Below are 19,571 nucleotides of genomic sequence, written 5' to 3'. Positions count from 1 at the left end.
GACAATTTTGAAGAACAAGGACTGCCTTCAAAAGGGATATGGTTAATTCCACTTACCATGCTTGATCTATATTTACCAAAGAGAGCTAGAAATCCTGAAACTAGCTGTGAAGATCCAACCAGCTTGTAGCTTTCATGACTTTGGCTTTTACTGTTGAATTACAAAAGGTGGATAGCTGGGGATAGCAGACTTAGCTATGGTACTGCAAGTGACAGAAACAGGAAGATGTCCAAAGAAATAGAGAAGAACTTAAACAAGAAGCTAAACTGAGGGGCCCTTTGTGGAAAAGAAACTTCAGGGCAGGACTCACTGGGTGGGCAAGGAACCCATTTGTGAGAAATTAGGGGGTGGAAGGGAAGTAATAACCCACATAAATTATTAAAGTCATCATGTGAGCAAGAACAAGGCTGCAAGAAAAGGTGCGAGGCAACACATACCTACGCTATGCATTGCTGATAGGCAAAGGGAGCATTTCAGACGGGCTGCCGAGATGAGGTGCCTGAACAGCCCTGTGATGGAAAATGGGCAGAGAAAGTGAAGGGATTAGCCAAACTAACCATGGGACAACAGTCCTGGAAAGATAAAGAGATGAAGAAAATTATGTGTACTAGGACTCATCTCGTGCAGCTTACTGAATGTGGTTACAAGGAATAATTTGATAACTTCTTGTGAAGGAGGAAGTGGGAGGTGAAATCCCCTTAAAAGCATGCTTGAATAACACCAGATGTTTGTTAAACTGCCTTTTAAAATAGGTGGGTCCAGATGACTGCAGGGGTTTTGATCTGCTGAGTGAGTCTACAAATTTGGACCAGAGCAGAATTGCTTGGGATGACAGAGAAGCAGCAGAGCTCTGCTGTAGAGACCCCGCCTTTCTGCCCTTTTGTCACACATCACTGAGCCACCCTTCTTCATGAGTATGACCAACAACTTATAGGTGGGAGGATCATCTGAAGTCAGGACTTCAAGACCAGAATGGCCAACATGGTGAAACACCATCTCTACTAAAAATACAAAAATTAGCTGGGCGTGGTGGCATGTGCCTGTAACCCCAGCTACTCAGGAGGCTGAAACAGGAGAATCGCTTGAACCTGGAAGGCAGAGGTTGCAGTGAGCCAAGATTGCACCACTGCACTCTAGCCTGGGTGACAGAGCAAGACTCCATCTCAAAAAAAAAAAGAATGCATAGGTACCACTTTCTTTTCCAAACAAATAGATAACAAAAGTTTAATTGTTAAAAGGATGGTTGAGACACATATTTACCATGTGACCAGAGGACTGATTCTTACTTTCCTTGGGTCTACGGACTCACTGTTGTGAATTTGATTAAGCTACAAACCTACTCATCAGAAAACTGGCCCCAAAAGCAAAAGTTTACATATAATTTCTGGAGATTCACAAATACTCCAAAATCTATTTAAGGATCCTAAATTAAAAGCTCTAACTATAGAAAGATTTGACATGCCTAGTGGCTAGGTAGCTATGACAATTCATGCTGGATATCTGGATACAATCCTAGAACTCTATCTTGATCAGTTCTAAGAGGGCCATATAAAGGAATTCCTCTAATATGTGGTGAACATGTCCATTAGCACTCTTGGAGTATCTTCTCATATACCATGAGGAAATTCAGTCTTCTTGGTCTTAATTTCTATGTAAGCATGAGAATGGCAAATAAGTTAAATACTAAATTACTAGTTTTATCTTAGCATCAATACATTCATGTTCTATTTAGAAAAGCAATTTTGAGAGTTTATAACAAAGAAAGCCTTTGTTAACAGGTATCAGGGAACCCGCCCCCAATATTTCAATGTAGGTTCTATTTTCCATAAGTGTCAGCTGGCTGAGAAATAAAGAGAAAGAGTACAAAGAGGAATTTTGCAGCTAGGCCTCTGGGTGACATCACATATCAGTAGGACCGTGATGCCCACCTGAGCCACAAAACCAGCAAGTTTTTATGAAGGATTTTAAAAGAGTAGGGGGTGTACGAACAGGGAGTAGGTCACAAAGATCATATGCTTCAAAGGGCAAAAGGCAGAACGAAGATCACACGCTTCTGAGGAAACAGGACAAGGGCAAAATCAGAAGTACTGATAAGGGTCTATGTTCAGCTGTGCACGTATTGTCTTGACAAACATCTTAAACAACAGAAAACAAGGTTCGAGAGCAGAGAACCAGTGTGGTCACAAATTTACCAGGGTGGAGTTTTTTCCCCAGCCTAATAAGCCTGAGGGTACTGCAGGAGACAAGGGCATATTTCAGTCCTTATCTCAACCGCATAAGACAGACACTCCCAGAGCAGCCGTTTATAGACCTCCCCCCAGGAATGCATTCCTTCTCCAGGGTATTAATTATTACTATTCCTTGCTAGGAAAAGAATTTAGCAATATCTTCCCTACTTGCAAGTCCGTTTATAGGCTCTCTGCAAGAAGAAAAATATGGCTCTATTTTGCCTGACCCCGCAGGCAGTCAGACCTTATGGTTGTCTTCCCTTGTTCCCTGAAAATCGCTATTATTCTGTTCTTTTTCAAGGTGCACTGATTTCATATTGTTCAAACACACATGTTTTACAAATCAATTTGTACAGTTAACACAATTATCACAATGGTCCTGAGGTGACATACATCCTCAGCTTATGAAGATGACAGGATTAAGAGATTAAAATAAGACAGGCATAAGAAATTATAAAAGTATTATTTGGGAACTGATAAATGTCCATGAAATCTTGACAATTTATATTCCTCTGTCGTGGCTCCAGCCGGTCCCTCAGTTCAGGGTCCCTGACTTCCCGCAACAAAGAGGCTGTTAAGGAAAGTTTCAGTGCTTTCTTTTTTAAAAAAATTGCTTTATTGACTTCAGTAGTAAATTTATAAAAGGTTAACATGGCTTCATCTAGTTGAAATTATGATTCACATCAACATGATAACAATGTGTGTACAGTTCATGTTGCACTCATACTATATGCCTTCTTATTTGTGGTCCAGAAGAATGGCTGTTGCTCTTTCCTTCTTCATCCAGAGTCTTTTTGGTAGCTTTTAATTCTTTCTTCTACTTCTTTACCTTTCTCCAGCTCAGTTTGGTATTTTCAAACTTTAGTTATTTGGTTGCCTTTTGCCTCCATCTTTTCCACTAATGCCTCCAATTCACATACTAAATTGTCTTTCAGTTCAACAGTTGGCAACTCCTGGGTAAGTTTTGCAAGCCGCTGATGATTACAGCTCCTGTGTCCAAATTCATCTGTAAACTCTGTAAGACTTCTGACAACTCCTCATTAATGCTGTCAGAGGAGGGAGGTATTACTGACAACTTCTTACTTTTAACACTCATGAAGATACTTGCTTTGCCAAGGGAACACTAATGACCGATCATTGCACAAAGCTTTACTGTGTTTCTTCATTAGATGCAATGCAAGACAGGCTGAACACTGGCTGCCACAGCATAGCTAAGACTTGTGGACTTCCCAGCTACAAACGGCACATCACCCAAGCATAATCTATAATGTACTGGTGCACCAAAATAGTTCCTAGAACTTAGTTTTTCTTGTGGTTTTGACTTTTTTAAAAATTCTTCTTGCACTGGGAAAATGTGGACTTGCCTTATCTTCAATGATAAGTCTATTTGTTTCTAGACCAGTCTGTAACTTAGCTGCCTTAGTTTGTACGTGTTTCCTTTCCTGTTCTTCTTCAGAGAGTTTTGCTTCCAACTCTTACATTTTTCTTTCTGCTAGGGCCTGCACTGTAGAAAGTTTGTTATACTCCCATTCAAAAAGATCCAATTTTTCAAGTTGGCTGCAAACATGTCTTTGATTGTGTTGCCATTCTCTTTCTAGGGAAACCTGTTACTCTAAGACAGATGTCTTCTCCATTTCTGCATGCTTTATCATATTTCACATGTATTCCAATTGTTTTTCTAAAAGAGTACATTTATTTTCTGCAGTTATCAACTGAGATATCAATTCTTGATTGTGCTTTGATTCTTCATTCTTTGAATTCTCCCTTTCCTGTATATCTTCATCCAGTACTTTCTTGGATTCAACTGTTTCTCTAGACAAGGTTTTTACACTTTATTCTTCTGGAATCCTTTCAAGTTCCAAGCATCAAATCTTACTTTGAAGATTCTTAAGAGCAGAAAATATATCTCTGCTGTTGCTTTCTAGATAGGCAAGTATAGTCTTATTTGGGGAGTGTCATAGATGACTATTAAGGAAAGGCTTATCAGATGGATATACTACATATGGAGATGGAGAATGCTGAACTGTACTTCCTTGAGGCCTTGATGATTCAGCTAAGATGTTCGAGAACTAAGAACCAGAAGCAGCAGAGACCAACGCCACCCACGGAGCCTCCACAGGTCCGAGACAGTCTGAGTTCTCATACTCTCCTTCACAACTCAGGAGCTGCCCACCAGGGGTGATCCTAAGCTGAACCCCTGATGGAAAAGGGGAAAGGTGCTAGTGCTGGGCTTAGAAAACCCTGCCACACACTGGTGCCACTTTCTTAGTCTGTTGGGGACAACCACGTAACTCAATCTGGCCTTAATCATAAATTTTGTGACCATGTGAAAGCCAACCATTTTTTGAAGGACAATTTGGTAATAAATAACAGACATTTTTAAACCCAAAGCCTTTGATATAGAAATTTAATTCCTAGGAATCTGATGTCCAGAAACACTCATAAATGTGTACAAAGATATTTTTATGGATTTCAGTTTAGCATTGTTTATAATAAGAATAAAAATATCCTAAATGTCTATCTATAGGGGATTAATTTAATTATACTAGATCTATATTTTGCATTTCTTAAGAAGAATAGATATATATATATATATGTACTGATGTGGAAAGGGGTTCATAACATATTGTTCAAAGAAAAAGAAAAAAGTAAGTATTTTATCATCTTGTTTTTGTTATAAGTTAATTTTTTAACTGTAAATGGATATACTTGTACATATATGTAGGGGTGTATGTGTATATATACACATTTATATATATATATTCACAGATGTAAATTTGTATATACATAGAAAAAGTGTGAAGAAAAAAACTCACACCAAATAATAAGCAATGGTTTCCTCTGGTAAACTGGATGGTATTTTTGCTATGTTACTTCTGTATTATAATTTTTAAATAATTTGAACTACCTTTGTAATTTTAAAAATCAACAAAAATACTTCTTAAGGGAGTTGAAACTTGTTGCACGTATTTTGTTATCCAATCAGGATTGCATTACAATTAAACTAATTATATTGCTTTAAAGTGTAAGAAAACTGTGTTTGGTATTCTTCAGTCTCTCCCACTCTACAACAAATATAGGGAAATGGGAACATCACATCACTATTATACCACTAACTGTTCAAGGGGATCTAAATGTCATATCAGGCAGGGCTGTAGTCAAGTTTATACAAGTTGCTATTTTAATTACACAATTTTAAGAAAAAAGAATATAAAATTATCAATATAAAATCAGGTATAAGGCTAAATATTTAAAAAAAGAAATCACAAAAAAATAAGTTCAAGAAAGCTAACAAGCCAGGCATAATAGCTCATGCCTCTAACCCCAGCTACTTGGGAGGCTGAGCCCAGGTACTGAGGCTGCAATGAGTTATGATGGCACTGCTGCACTCCAGCCTGGGAAACAGTGTGAGACCCTGTCTCAGAGAAAAAAAACAGAAAAAAAGGAATGCATCATTCTCAGGTGAGAAGTCACTTGGCAAAAAATAAAAAAAAAAACACAAGAAAACCAACAAACACAACAATGACATAATCCAGAAAAATATCAACTTTTATTGAAGTTGTTATTTTCAGAATACATTTCTATAATACTATTTTCTTACACTTTTTGGCTAGATGCTCTTTAACAAGAATTTTGTAATGTCATTTTCTACAGAGGAAACATTATTTAGTGTTTAGCACAATTTATGGAAATATGTTTTTTATTATTGTCTGTCTCAAAAGGCTTTTTTGTGCTTCAAAATTCATTATTGCTAATGATATGTAAAATGTTTAGGATCATTGTCCTATAATGAGGGGAAATTCTATTAAATGTCTTTCATATACCAACTGTAAAATTTCAGGGCACTTCAAGTTTCTTGTAGAGTGAGTAATTTTAAATGATCATTCATTAACTGATTTGTCATCAATGTCCTCATTGTAGTAGCACTTTGTGAGTTTTAGATTATTTTTTGTTTGTATGTCGTGTCAAATCAGCAAGAAATTTACTTTCCAGTTATGTTTGAATAATTAATTCCTCTTAATTAATTTAATCATCAAACAAGCTAAGAGTTGATCATTACTTCTGATGAAATTTACCTCTTTCTGTTAATGACATAATGGGGTTTTAGGTAACATAAATGTTTAGGGGTATGATCTGTATGATATTTCATATGGAACCACCAAACTTTGTCAGGACAAGATTCATCAAATACACTAAGATCTTTCATAGCATATTGGTATGCATAAGATATGCAAGTTTACACATATATAGACTCCTTATTTGTAATACTGCTTAAGATTTATGTCTTTTACAGGCAATAACAAATGCTGGCAAAGATGTGGAGAAAAGAGAATGTTTGTACACTGTTAGTGGGAACGTAAATTAGTAAAAACATTATGGAAAACAGTTCCTCAAAAAACTAAAAATAGAGCTACCATATTTTTGGATCCAGCAATCCAAGTCCTAGTATACACCCAAAAGAAAGGAAATCAGTATATTGAAGAGATATCCGCACCCCCATGTTTATTACAGCACCGTTCATGATAGCCAAGATTTGGAAGCCACCTAGTGTCTATCAACAGATGAATGGATAAAGAAAATGTGGTATTAATACATATCCACATGGAGCACTATTTGGCCATAAAAAAGAATGAAATCCTGTCTTTTGCAACAAGATAGACGGAAGTGAAATAAGCCAGGCACAGAAAGACAAACATGGCATGTTCTCACTTATCTATGGGAGCAAAAAGTTAAAATAATTGAATTCATGGAGATAAGAGAGTGGAAGGATGGTTACCAGAGACTGGGGAGGGAAGTTCAGGGGCAGGGGCTGAAGGAGAAAATCGCCATTCTCTTATGTCAGGAATTTATTCTTTAGGCAGCATATATAGTTATACTGTATCATATACTTTTCAAAGAAAATTGTATCAAATCAAGTTTATGCAAATTCTTGTGTTTATAGGACATATATATATTTTAATTTTTGAGTTTCAATTTTTGTGGGTACATATTAAGTGTATATATTTATGGGTTGCATGAGATATTTTGATACAGACATACAGTTCATAATAATCACATCAGGGTAAATAGGGTATCCATTATCTCAAGCATTTATCCTTTGTGTTTCAAACAATCCAAATATACTCCTAAAAATGCTCACTTCCAACCCTACCAACAGAAAGGACTTTTGACAGAGGAGAAGTTGTAGTGTTAAGAGTCAGGGGTTTTATGGGGTAAAAATAACTTCTTTTTGAAAATTTTGTGATAACATAAGATCATGTGAACCCACTGCCAGTGTCCCTCTAAGAAGCTCATGCCATGAAGGACCCTGAAGTTCAAGCTTCTTTAACTTCATGGAAAACCTGCCTCTGAACATAAGACCCTGCTTAGGAGGACACTCAGGGAAAAAGATCATCAGAACTGTCTAACAATTCCCCAATGGAACAAAACCCTAATGTGGCCTATGAGGTCCTGCCTCCTTCACCTACACCTGTCTCTATAGCATCTCAGACTGACAGGTGAAGCCAGCTGGACTTGCTGGGTCAAGTGGGGACTTGGGGAACTTCTCTGTCTTACAAGAGTATTGTAAAATGCACCAATCAGCACTCTGTAGCTAGCAAGGGGATTGTAAAATGCACCAATCAGTGCTCTGTAAAATGCACCAATCAGTGCTCTGTAAAACGCACCAATCAGCAGGATCCTAAAAGTAGACAATCGCAGGGAGGATTGAAAAAAGGCACTCTGATAGGACAAAAATGGAATACGGGAAGGGACAAATAAGGGAATAAAAGTTGGCCACTCCCATTCAGCAGTGGCAACTCACTCAGGTCCCCTTCCACACCGTAGAAACTTTGTTCTTTCGCTCTTCACAATAAACTTTGCTACCACTCACTCTTTGGGTTCATGCCATCTTTAAGAGTTGTAACACTCACTGCAAAGTTCCGTGGTTCCATTCTTGAAGTCAGCGAGACCACAAACCCACCAGGAGGAACCAACTCCAGACACATCTTGGGGGTTCGTCCAGAATGTCACCATGCGGTGAGTACCGTTGGACCACTTTCACTTGCTATTCTGTCCCATTTTTCCTTAGAATTCGGGAGCTAAATACCAGGCACCTGTTGGCCAGTTAAAAGTGACTAGTGCAGCTGCCAGACTAAAGACACGGTTTCAGGCTTTCTGGGAAAGAGCTCTCTAACAACCGCTGACTCTTCAGAGTTGGGAGTGTTGGTTTGCCTGGAAACAGCTTCCACTTTCCCTGTACTTCTGGGCTGAGCTGAGGGTCGACAGAGAGGAAAACCATACAGCTCCAGGGTCCTAACAACAAGTTGGTTGACCCTGCAGCCATGAGCAGAACTCTCGAAGTTATGTCACCCAAGCAAGACTAGCCCATCTATCCTATCTATCCTGACCCTTGCCTCCTGGGTCCTAATGCCTGTCAAATAAACTTCCTCCCACCTCTCTTCTCCGAGGCTAGTCCTGTTTCTAAAAACCACACCCTGTCCCTGGTGCTCTTCTAGTTTATCCTATCAGAATGATTTCTAGTATAAATTTCAGGACTCTGTTCCCTTCTTTAGGCACCTGGGCTCACCAATCAGAAAGACATAATTATTGCCCAAAGCCCCGTCGGGACAGGGGACTATCTTATCTGGAATTTTAGGATTCCTCCTCAGACTAGCAGGCCTAACAAAGGCTATTTCTGAAGTTAGGATATGGGGAGCCTCAGAAATTACAGACTTCAAAATTGGGAGGGATATCTTTCCCATTTATATGATGAGAAGTAAGGACAAAAGGCATCACTCTTCCCACCCTGGAGATCCCTTCCATCCCTCAGGGTATGGCCCTCTACTCCATTTTGAGGCATATCATCTTTATAGGAAAAGTGTAAGGTCCCAATACTAACAGGAGAAAAGGCTTAGGACTCTAACAGGTTTTCAAGAATGCGTCAGTAAGGGCCACTAAATCTGACATTTCTTGGTCCTCTTTGTGGTCTAAGAGGAAAGGCAAGGGTGCAGGTTTTCAAGAATGTATCAGTAAGGGCCACTAAATCTGACTTTCCTCAGTCCTCTTTGTGGTCTAGGAGGAAAACTAGTGTTTCTGCTGCTGCTTCAGTTAGCGCAACTATTCTGAACAGCAGGGTCCAGGGACTGTTATGAGTTCTTGGGTGGGGGGAAAAAACAGACCAAAACCATGGGTGGTTTTGTCTTGCACATGGGAAACACTCAAGTATCAACAGGCTCACCCCTGAAAATGCATCCTAAGCAATTGGGACCAATTCAACTCACAAACCCTGAAAAAGAAGTGGCTTATTTTTTTCTGCAATACAACCTGGCCCCAACATTCTCTCTCTCTGATGGGGAAAAATGGCCACCTGAGGGAAGTATAAATTAAAATACTATCCTGCAGCTTGACCTTTTCTGTAAGAGGGAAGGCAAATGGAGTGAAATATCTTATGTCCAAGCTTTCTTTTCATTGAAGGAAAATACACAACTATGCACAGCTTGCAGTTTACATTCCACAAGAGGACCTCTCAGCTTACCCCCATATCCTAGCCTCCCTATAACTCCCCTTCCTATTAATGATGAGCCTCCTCTAATCTCCCCCAGCCAGAAGGAAACAAGCAAAGAAATCTCCAAGGGACCACAAAAAAACCCAGGCTATCAGTTATGTCCCCTTCAAGCTATAGGAGAAGGGGAATTTAGCCCAACCCGGGTACATATGCCCTTTTCCCTCTCTGATTTAAAGCAGATCAAGGTAGACCTGGGGAAGTTTTCAGATGATCCTGATAGGTATACAGATGTCCTACAGGGTCTAGGGCAAACCTTCTACCTCACTTGGAGAATTGTCATACTATTCTTAGGTCAAACCCTGGCCTTTAATGAAAAGAATGCAGCTTTAGCTGAAGCCTGAGAGTTTGGAGATACCCGGTATCTTAGTCAAGTAAATGATAGAATGACAGCTGAAGAAAGGGACAAATTCCCTACCAGTAAGCAAGCCATCCCCAGTATGGATCCCCACTGGGACCTCAACTCAGATCATGGGGACTGGAGTCATAAACATGTGCTGACTTGTGTTCTAGCAGGACAAAGGAGAATTAGGAAAAAGCCCATTAATTATTCAATGATGTCCACCATAACTCAGGGAAAGGAAGAAAATCCTTCTGCCTTCCTCGAGTGGCTACGGGAGGCCTTAAGAAAATATACTTCCCTGTCACCCAACTCCCTTGAGGGTCAATTGATCCTAAAAGTTTATCACCCAATCAGCCACAGATATCAGGAGAAAGCTCCAAAAGCGAGCCCTGATCCCTGAACAAAATCTGGAGACATTAAACCCGGCAAACTTGGTGTTCTGTAATAGGGTCCAAGAGGAACAGGCCCAAAAGGAAAAGTGAGATGAGAGAGAGGCTGCAGCCTTAGTCATGGCCCTCAGACAAGCAAACCTTGGTGGTTCAGAGAGGACAGAAAATGGAGCAGGCCAATCACCCGGTAGGGCTTGTTATCAATGTGGTTTACAAGGACACTTTAAAAAAGATTGTCCAATGAGAAACAAGATGCTCCCTCGTCCATGTCTGCTGTGCTGAGGCAATCACTGGAAGACGCACTGCCCCAGAGTGCAAAGGTTCTCTGGGCCAGAAGCCCACAACCATATGATCCAACGACAGGACTGAGGATGCCTGGGGAAAGCACCAGTTCATGTCATCACCCTTACTGAGCCCCAGGTATATTTAACCATTGAGGGCCAGGAAATTGACTTCCTCCTGGACACTGGCACAGCCTTCTCCTGTCCCAGACGACTGTCCTCAAGGTCTGCTACTATCCAAGGAATCCTGGGACAGCCTGTAACCACATATTTCTCCCACCTCCTCAGTTGTAATTGGGAGACTTTGCTCTTTTCACATGTCTTTCTTGTTATGCCTGAAAGTCCCACACCCTTATGGGGGAGGGATATATTAGCCAAAGCTGGAGCTATTATCTACATGAATATGGGGGAAAAGTTACCCATTCGTACTCCCCTGTTTAAGGAGGGAATCAACCCTGAAGTCTGGTCATTGGAAGGACAATTTGGAAGGGCAAAAAATGCCCATCCAGTCCAAGTCAGGCTAAAAGACTCCATTAGTGTAATTACACCCTACAACTTCAAGCCCCAGCTGATCATAGTAACTTCTGAGTCACCCAAACAGCTCCATTCAGATGGCTTGTCTGCTTCTCAGGGCCTCCAAAAATCATCACCTCCTCCCTGCTTAACAAACAGTCCAGGTTTTGTAATGGCAAACATACTCCATGCATGACCATTCACCCATGGACACCCCCTGCAGCAGCGTCCCCACCACTACTGAATGCCTCCTCACGCCCTCTCTCAATCACTCTCAAATGGTTCCTAGTAGATACAAAACGATTTTTTCTCCAATGAGAAAATAGAACACAGGAAGCCACTCAGTTTTCTCCCAGCACCCCTTTCCAGCCGCTCACTGGAGCTACCTTGGCAAGCACTCTAGGAGTATGGGAAAATGAAAACAACAAACTCACACACCTTTTTAACATACACAACCAGTTCTGTCTATCCAGCCAAGGTATATTCTTCTTATGTGGAACTTCAACTTATATCTGCCTCCCCACTAACTGGACAGGCACCTGCACCTTAGTTTTTCTAAGTCCTAACATTAACATTGTCCAAGGAGATCAGGCCCTATCAGTACCCCTCAAAGCTCAAGTCCATCAGCACAGAGACATACAACTAATACCCCTACTTATAGGGTTAGGAATGGCTACTGCTACAGGAACTGGAATAGCCAGTTTATCTACTTCATTATCCTGCTACCACACACTCTCAAAGGATTTCTCAGACAATTTGCGAGAAATAACGAAATCTATCCTTACTCAACAATCCCAAATAGACTCTTTGGCAGCAGTGACTCCAAAACAGCTAAGGCCTAGACCTCCTCATTACTAAGAAAGGAGGACTCTGCACCTTCTTAGTGAAAGTGTTGTTTTTACTCTAACCAGTCAGGGATAGTATGAGATGCCACCCGGCATTTACAGGAAAAGGCTTTTGAAATCAGACAACGCCTTTCAACTCTTATACCAACCTCTGGAGTCAGGCAACATGGCTTCTCGCCTTTCTAGTTCCTGTGACATCCACCTTGCTATTACTCGCCTTCAGACTCTGTATTTTTAACCTCCTTGTCAAATGTGTTTCCTCTAGGATCAAGGCCATCAAGCTACAGATGGTCTTACAAATGGAACTCCAAATGAGCTCAACTCACAACTTCTACCAAGGACCCCTGGACCGACCCACTTTCACTGACCTAAAGAGTTCCCCTCTGGTGGACACTAAAATTGCAGGGCCCCTTCTTCACCCCTATCCAACAGGAAGTAGCTAGAGCAGTCATCGCCCAATTCCCAGCAGCAGTTGGGGTGTCCTGTTTAGAGAGGGGATTGAGAGGTGAAGCCAGCTGGGCTTCTGGGTCAGGTGGGGACTTGGAGAACTTTTCTGTCTAGCTAAAGGATTGTAAACACACCAATCAGCACTCTGTGTCTAGCTAAAAGTTTGTAAACGCACCAATCAGCACTCTGTAAAATGGACCAATCAGCAGGATGTGGGTGGGGCCAAATAAGGGAATAAAAGCTGGTCACCCAAGCCAGCAGTGGCAACCTGCTCATGCAAAGGTCTGCGGCTTCACTCCTGAAGTCAAGCTAGACCACGAACCCACCGGAAGGAACTCCGGACACATCTGAAGGAACAAACTCCGGACATACCATCTTTAAGAACTGTAACACTCACCATGAGGGTCTGCGGCTTCATTCTTGAAGTCAGTGAGACCAAGAACCCACCGGAAGGAACCAATTCCAGACACATTAGGAGAAATACCTAATGTAGATGACGGGTTGATCGGTGCAGCAAACCACCATGGCCAGTGTATACCTACCTATGTAACAAACCTGCACGTTCTGCACCTCTACCCCAGAAATTAAAGTATAATTTTTAAAAAATACCATGAGAAAGAAAAGTCTTCCCCAGATGATTCCAGTGTGCAGCTAGAACTAGGACCTTTAACCTACAGTGTTCCTCTTCAAATACCTGACTGATTCCTATTCTTTTTCACATCCCACAGTGATCAGCATTTCCTAAGGTGGACCTTTCCCTGCCTGCCTGGACTATGTCATATCTACCATATCACCTACATTCTAAGAGATTTACTGTTTTCACACAAACAAAAAAAAAAGGTGTCTCAAAACTAAGAAGTGAGTAGCTGAAATTCTGCATCTTTGCAGAACAAAATCAACGGCAATTAGCTTTTTAAAAAACAAACTTGAGCTCTGGTACTCTGCTTGGGATCTCTTTTTGACACTGTTTCATGCCTTCATCTTAGTTATCCCCAAAATAGGTTGGGGGATGAAATCTTGTCATTCCAATTATTAGGTGCAGGAGGTCAGGAGTGGGGGGAACTAATTAGCTGCTAGTGAGTAGAAACCAAGGATGTAACTAAACATCTTACAATGTTGCTAAACACCTTACAGCCCCTGCCACAAGGAAGAATTCTTTGCCCAAAATAGTAATCAAGTGCTGAGGTTGAAAAACTCTATCTACTTAAATAAAAGTGCATGTGTTCAGTGCAGAGAAATAGGACTTTACATTAGTAATGTTTATTGAATAGAGGTAGTAGACCAACCAAATTTTGTGAATAGCTTCTTCAGTGAGGTATCATTTAAACCCAGATCCATTAACATTTTTAAAATTTTACTTTATCACACTTAAACAAAAAGGAGAGCAAAAAGGAAAAAGCTGCTTTTTCTGTCTGTGGTTTGTATAGCTTGGCCTTCATTCATTCACACTATTGAAGATTACCTCATTTCCTTTTCAGATTCTGGAAAGAGACACTGTGGTTTTGGGAATAACCATTTGAACATTAAACCAGTTATTCACAGGAAGAATAGAACAATGATCTGAATAAGAAAATCTCGAATTCCCACAGAGAATTAAGCAATTTAATCATACTGTAGATTACTTTTTTTCAGATCAACGGTGTTAAAACAGATGCTTAAAAGAGGCAACTTATGGAGAAAACCAGAGACTGGGACCACAGGGGCAGAGATTCAAGTCCTCATTCAATCATTTCCCAGCTATGTCATCATGAGCATGTTATTTACCCCTTCAGAACTGTTTCCAATTGTATAAAATGAGGATCAAAATGCCTACCCCTCAGGACTAATTTGAGGATTTAATGAGGTGATATTAATAAATCAACTGGCACACAGTAGAAAGATAGCAAGTGACAACTTATGTTATTATCCTCATCATCATCATGACGATCATCATCAACTTCTTTACCCCCCATTTTCTGGTAGGCGTGGGGATACTAGCCACTTCATGTAAGTCAAAGCGAGAAGAAAATGAGTTGATGCATTTGACACTGCTTACACATAACTGGCTTTCAGTACATTCATTCATTGAATAAATATTGCATGCTAAAGGGTGTGAGGAACTGCTCCATCAGTGTAAAGATCAGCAAATATCCCTACCTGGTGAAACTTACATTTTAGAAGGAGATAGAAAATAAATGATAACACAATAAATAAAGTAGCATATTAGAAGATGATAAGCACTGTGGAAAAAAATAAAAAATACAGTAGAGTAAATGAGATCAGGAGAAGCAGGTCAAGGTTAGCCCCACTAAAAATAAACATTTGTGTATGTTAGGGGGAGAACAAAGGTTGTTAAAGGTATTCCCAAGAGCAGTAAACAGTATTGCTCTCACCTTCTTAGAGTTACTATAGTAGCTCTAAAGCAAAAAAACATATTTATTTTATAAACAGCACCGAATTCTAGGAACCATCCTTGCCCTCACCCACCACATGATTCCCTTCATGACCCTGATCCCCTCTTCCAGCAGCAGAGCATATGTAGTGGTCTTCCCTCAAAGGTACACAAACCAGTGGTGTTCCCTGACAATCTACTAAGGAGTCTGGAAGTGCTCTGGCAAATTTAGAGAAAAAAGCGATGGAACAAATTTTTAATATACAACTGACAGAAATGTTGCCATATTCTTTTTTTCAAATGTTCCAACAAGATGCATATACACTATAAGGGCTGCACATGTCATGTCACTGCTACTAACAATCAATCAACTGAGACCCATTTTTTTCTCATGAATATGTTCTTATATTTATGTGCTACTACTTACCTATGTTAAATATAATTTTTTTTACAGCTTGTTGTACTTTAATGTGTAATACTTAACTCAAGGTACAAGACAATTGCATTTAACATTGTTATAAATAAAAGAGACATCAGATCAATCATTAAGGGCTCCAGAGTGAACAGCATCTTCATAACTTCCATGTTTAGCATCTTTACTTTCTGGATAGAATTTAATAAGATCATCAATTCGAAGAATGGTAATTGCAGCTTCTGTTGCAAATTTCAAACGCTTAACTGTAACTATGGGTGGTTCAAACACCCTTGCTTGTTTGTTGTCTCGAGGTTTATCATTGCTCAAATCAAGACCAATCCATTTAGATTTTTACATTCTGGGTTAATCTGAGCCTCATTATGAAAAGCTCTTAATTTTGCAATCAGATCTGTGGAGTCCTGGGCAGCATTAACTGCTAGTGTATTGGGAATAACAAGAAGTGATCTTACAAACTCTGCAATAGCAAGCTGTTCCCGAGACCCCATGCTGGTTGCATAGTTTTCAAGGTATATGGAAAGGGTTGCTTCTACAGCACCTCCTCCGGGAACCACGGATTTTGACTCCAAAACTCTCTTCACTACACAAAGTGTATCATGTAAACAGCGTTCCATCTCATCACACATGAAATCATTTGCCCCACGTAAGATAATCGATGCAGATGTATGAGCCTTGGTGTTTCTGATTAAGATCAGCTCAATCTCACAAATTCTCTCCTGTACCACTTCTTCTGCCTGTCCCAACATTGCAGCTTCAAAAGTTTCTTCACCTTCCAAATTGGCCAGGGTTGACAGAATAGTTGCTCCAGAAGCTTTCACAAGGCGTTTAAGCTCCCTTTTTAAAACTCTTCTAACTGCCATAGCACCAGCCTCCACAAAATACTTCAGACACATATCATCAATTCCACCAGTGGTTAGAATAATATTGGCACCAGTCACTAGGATCTTCTGAATTCTCTCCTTGGTGATATCTGATTCTCTCTAATTTGGTCCAGTTTTTCAGGGTCTGTAATGACTACCTGTACACCAAGCTTCGTTTCTGTTTTTTGCAGGCTAAAGTCAAGGCAAGCAATTTTTGCATTTACGATTCTCTTGGGCATGCCCTGGGATCCCACCACACAGTTGAGTGCATAGCCACTCTCTGTTTGACTTCTCCCATGGGTTTTCAAAATATTAACAGAATTGACTGGATAGCGTGGCTGGCCTCTTGTGTCTGTGTATTTAATAGCAAGTACAGCATCTACTATCATGTTAGCAAAGAAATCACCATTTATTCCAATGATTTTGGAAGACATGGATGTCTTAGCAGCATTAATCAGGCAATCTCTTCCCAGTTCGTCTCTGTTAACAATTAGGTTTTCATTGATATAACGCACTGCTTCCTTGCAAGCAAGTCGATAGCCACTAATAACTGATGTGGGATGAATTTTCTGTCTGACTAATTCATCTGCATTTTTTAGGAGTTCTGCGGCAATAATAACCACTGACGTAGTTCCATCTCCAACTTCTTTGTCTTGCAGATCAGCCAGCTCACAAAGAACTTTAGCTGCAGGATGTTCAACTTCCAGTAACTTCAGGATGGTTGCACCATCGTTAGTAATGGTTACATCACCAATATCATCCACAAGCATTTTATCCAAGCCAACTGGACCAAGAGAACTTTTTACAATATTGGCAATGGAAGCTGCAGCCATAATAGGAGTCTAAATGGGGCGGACACTGTGGCTCACATCTGTAATCCCGACACTGAGATGCCGAGGCAGGAGGACAGCTTGATGCCAGGAGTTCGAGAACCCCTTGGGCAACACAGCGAAACCCATTTCATTATGGTAGCGGATCGCTTCCCCAGTGCTGCGGTCACGGTACACGCACAAAGCTCCTCCATCTTCCCGGCAGTGATACACATCGAATTCTGCTCACACCGCGAGCAACCAGTATCGCGGCCCCTGGACGATCACGGCAGTGGCTGCGACGGCCTGGAGCGTACCCGAGCGATGCCCCCGGAGTTGCTGGGTAACACCGCCCTACCCACTTCCCGGCTGCCCTGGCCTGAAATATAAATTTTTATTATTTCTATTCTGCTGCCTTATATCCCAATTCACAAAAATGGGTATATAGTTCAAATCTGGTTTTAGTATAGTCATAGTGCTGAAATCAGCATTATAAATTATATAACTCAAAATAACTGGAAGCATAAATAGCAAACAGGACTCTAGTACTAATTTTTTAAATAAATCTGCATTTGCTGGGATAAGTGACTCTGTGGGTAAAATGATTTTTCCCATGCAGCTAAAAGTGGGAAGTATAAACAGGAAGTAGGACAATGAATCCTTTATCCAAACAATGAATTTTATTGGGTTCTTGATGCATTTATCTCTGACCCTAGTGATATCAATTGTTATGAAATTTTACCAACTAGTGGCAGGAGGTCATCAAAACTTTTCCAACAATCTCCAAACACCAGTGAATTGTTTTCATAACAAGGGCAAATAATGCCTTCCAGGAAGAAAGCATTATTTAACCCTAAAGACAGAGAAAAGAAAAAACTATAAGAAATATTATTCAAAGTTGCAACCCTCTCAGCAAAAAAAATAGGTACACATCACACTATAGCTAAAAAGGTTAATAACAGCCACAACATTAGCAATGATGTTATATGCGGAGAAAAAGCAGAGCAAGTCATTGACACAATTTCTGTAATGTTAGGGGCACCCAGCAGCAATTGTTATTACGTGAACAAGCTAGTAGAGATTTTGTGTTACGCCTGTAATCCCAGCATTTTGGGAAGCCGAGGCAGGTGGATCACTTGAGCACAGGAGTTCGAGACCAGCCTGGCCAACATGGCGAATCCCCTTCTCTACTAAAAAATACAAAAATTAGCCAGGCATGGTGGCACATGTTTGTAATCCCAGTTTCTTGGGAGGTTGAGGTATGAGAATTGCTTGAACCTGGGAGATGGAGGTTGCAGTCAGTCATGATGATCATGCTGCTGCACTGCAGCCTGGACAACAGAGCAAGACTCTGTCTCAGAAAAAAAAAAAGAATTTATCATCAGAAGGGTAGCAAAACTTAAAGATTTGGAAAATTCTCACCTGGTCATGTAAAGAATGAAAAGGTGTATTAGGAAGAGAACACTAGGGTATGGCCAGGTCACCGTTTGATAAGGATATTAGTATAGATGGACAGAAGTCAAATGTTATTCATCAAGACAAGGCAAGAAGGACCCCAGGGGTATTTCAGAGATCTTCAAGGCTGCCACTTACATCACAGGCCCAGAGTGTCCATAGGCCTCGAGGACCTTTAGAGCAGAACAGTGGCAAATGAGGGGCTTGTGGGACCTTGGGGCTCATGCCCAGGGCTACCTCAAGTCTCTGTTCCCCACATTCTGGTGCAGTGCTCTTCAACTGCCCTAGCTGTGGCTCAAGTGGGCCCAGAGGTGGCTTAGACCACTGCTCTAGAAGGCACAAGTGGTAAACATTGCAGTGTCTGTGCATGTCAACTCTAAAAGTGCACAGAGTGTAAGAGCTATGGAGGCACAGCTACCTCCACCTAGATTTCAAAGGATGCCTCAGAAAGCCTCAAGGCCCAGACAGAGAACAGCTACCACAGAAATCCCACAATCAAGGTAATGCCCAAATAGAGTCGTGGGGTCAGAGCCACTGCAGAGAGCCCTCATTAAGGCAATGCCTAGTAGAGCCATGGGAGTGGGGCCACAGCAGACAGTCCCCACTAGGTCAATGTCCAGAGAGCGATGGGGTTGGGACCACTACAGAGAGCCCCCAGTGGGGTAATGCATAGTGGGATCAGGGCTGCCCCTGAGACCTGTAGAGCCATAAGCATGCAACATCAGCCTGAGAGAGCTATAGGCATCTGACTCCAACTCCAAGAGCAGCTGTGTTGGCTGCACCCTGTGAAGTCATGGGGATGGACCTGCCTGAAGCCTTGGGAGCCCAATCCCCACCCCAGTGTGTCCAGAAGGCAGGATATGGAGTCAATGATTATTCTCAAGCCTCAAGATTTAATGCTATTTGTCTCATGGGGTTTTGAACTTTTTGGGGGCCTATTACTCCTCCCTTCTTTCCTATTTCTTCCTTTGGGAATGGAAATGTCTGTTCTACTTGTATTTTGGAAACACCTAACTTGATTGAGTTCATGGGTTTACAGCTGGAAAGCAATTTG

At 41.0% G+C, this 19,571-nt stretch overlaps 2 pseudogenes across 1 annotated transcript; both read right to left on the bottom strand.

The window, feature by feature from the left end:
* Positions 1-2,719: 2,719 nt before the first annotated feature.
* Positions 2,720-6,323, bottom strand: LOC101007612 (annotated as a pseudogene).
* Positions 6,324-15,402: 9,079 nt separating this feature from the next.
* Positions 15,403-18,235, bottom strand: LOC101002762 (annotated as a pseudogene). Its single transcript, XR_159936.5, has one exon. The product of XR_159936.5 is annotated as a T-complex protein 1 subunit alpha pseudogene (transcript).
* Positions 18,236-19,571: the final 1,336 nt, after the last annotated feature.

Source organism: Papio anubis, chromosome 1, assembly GCF_008728515.1.
Source record: "Papio anubis isolate 15944 chromosome 1, Panubis1.0, whole genome shotgun sequence".
NCBI lineage: Eukaryota > Metazoa > Chordata > Mammalia > Primates > Cercopithecidae > Papio > Papio anubis.
This window is presented reverse-complemented; position numbering and strand designations above follow the sequence as displayed.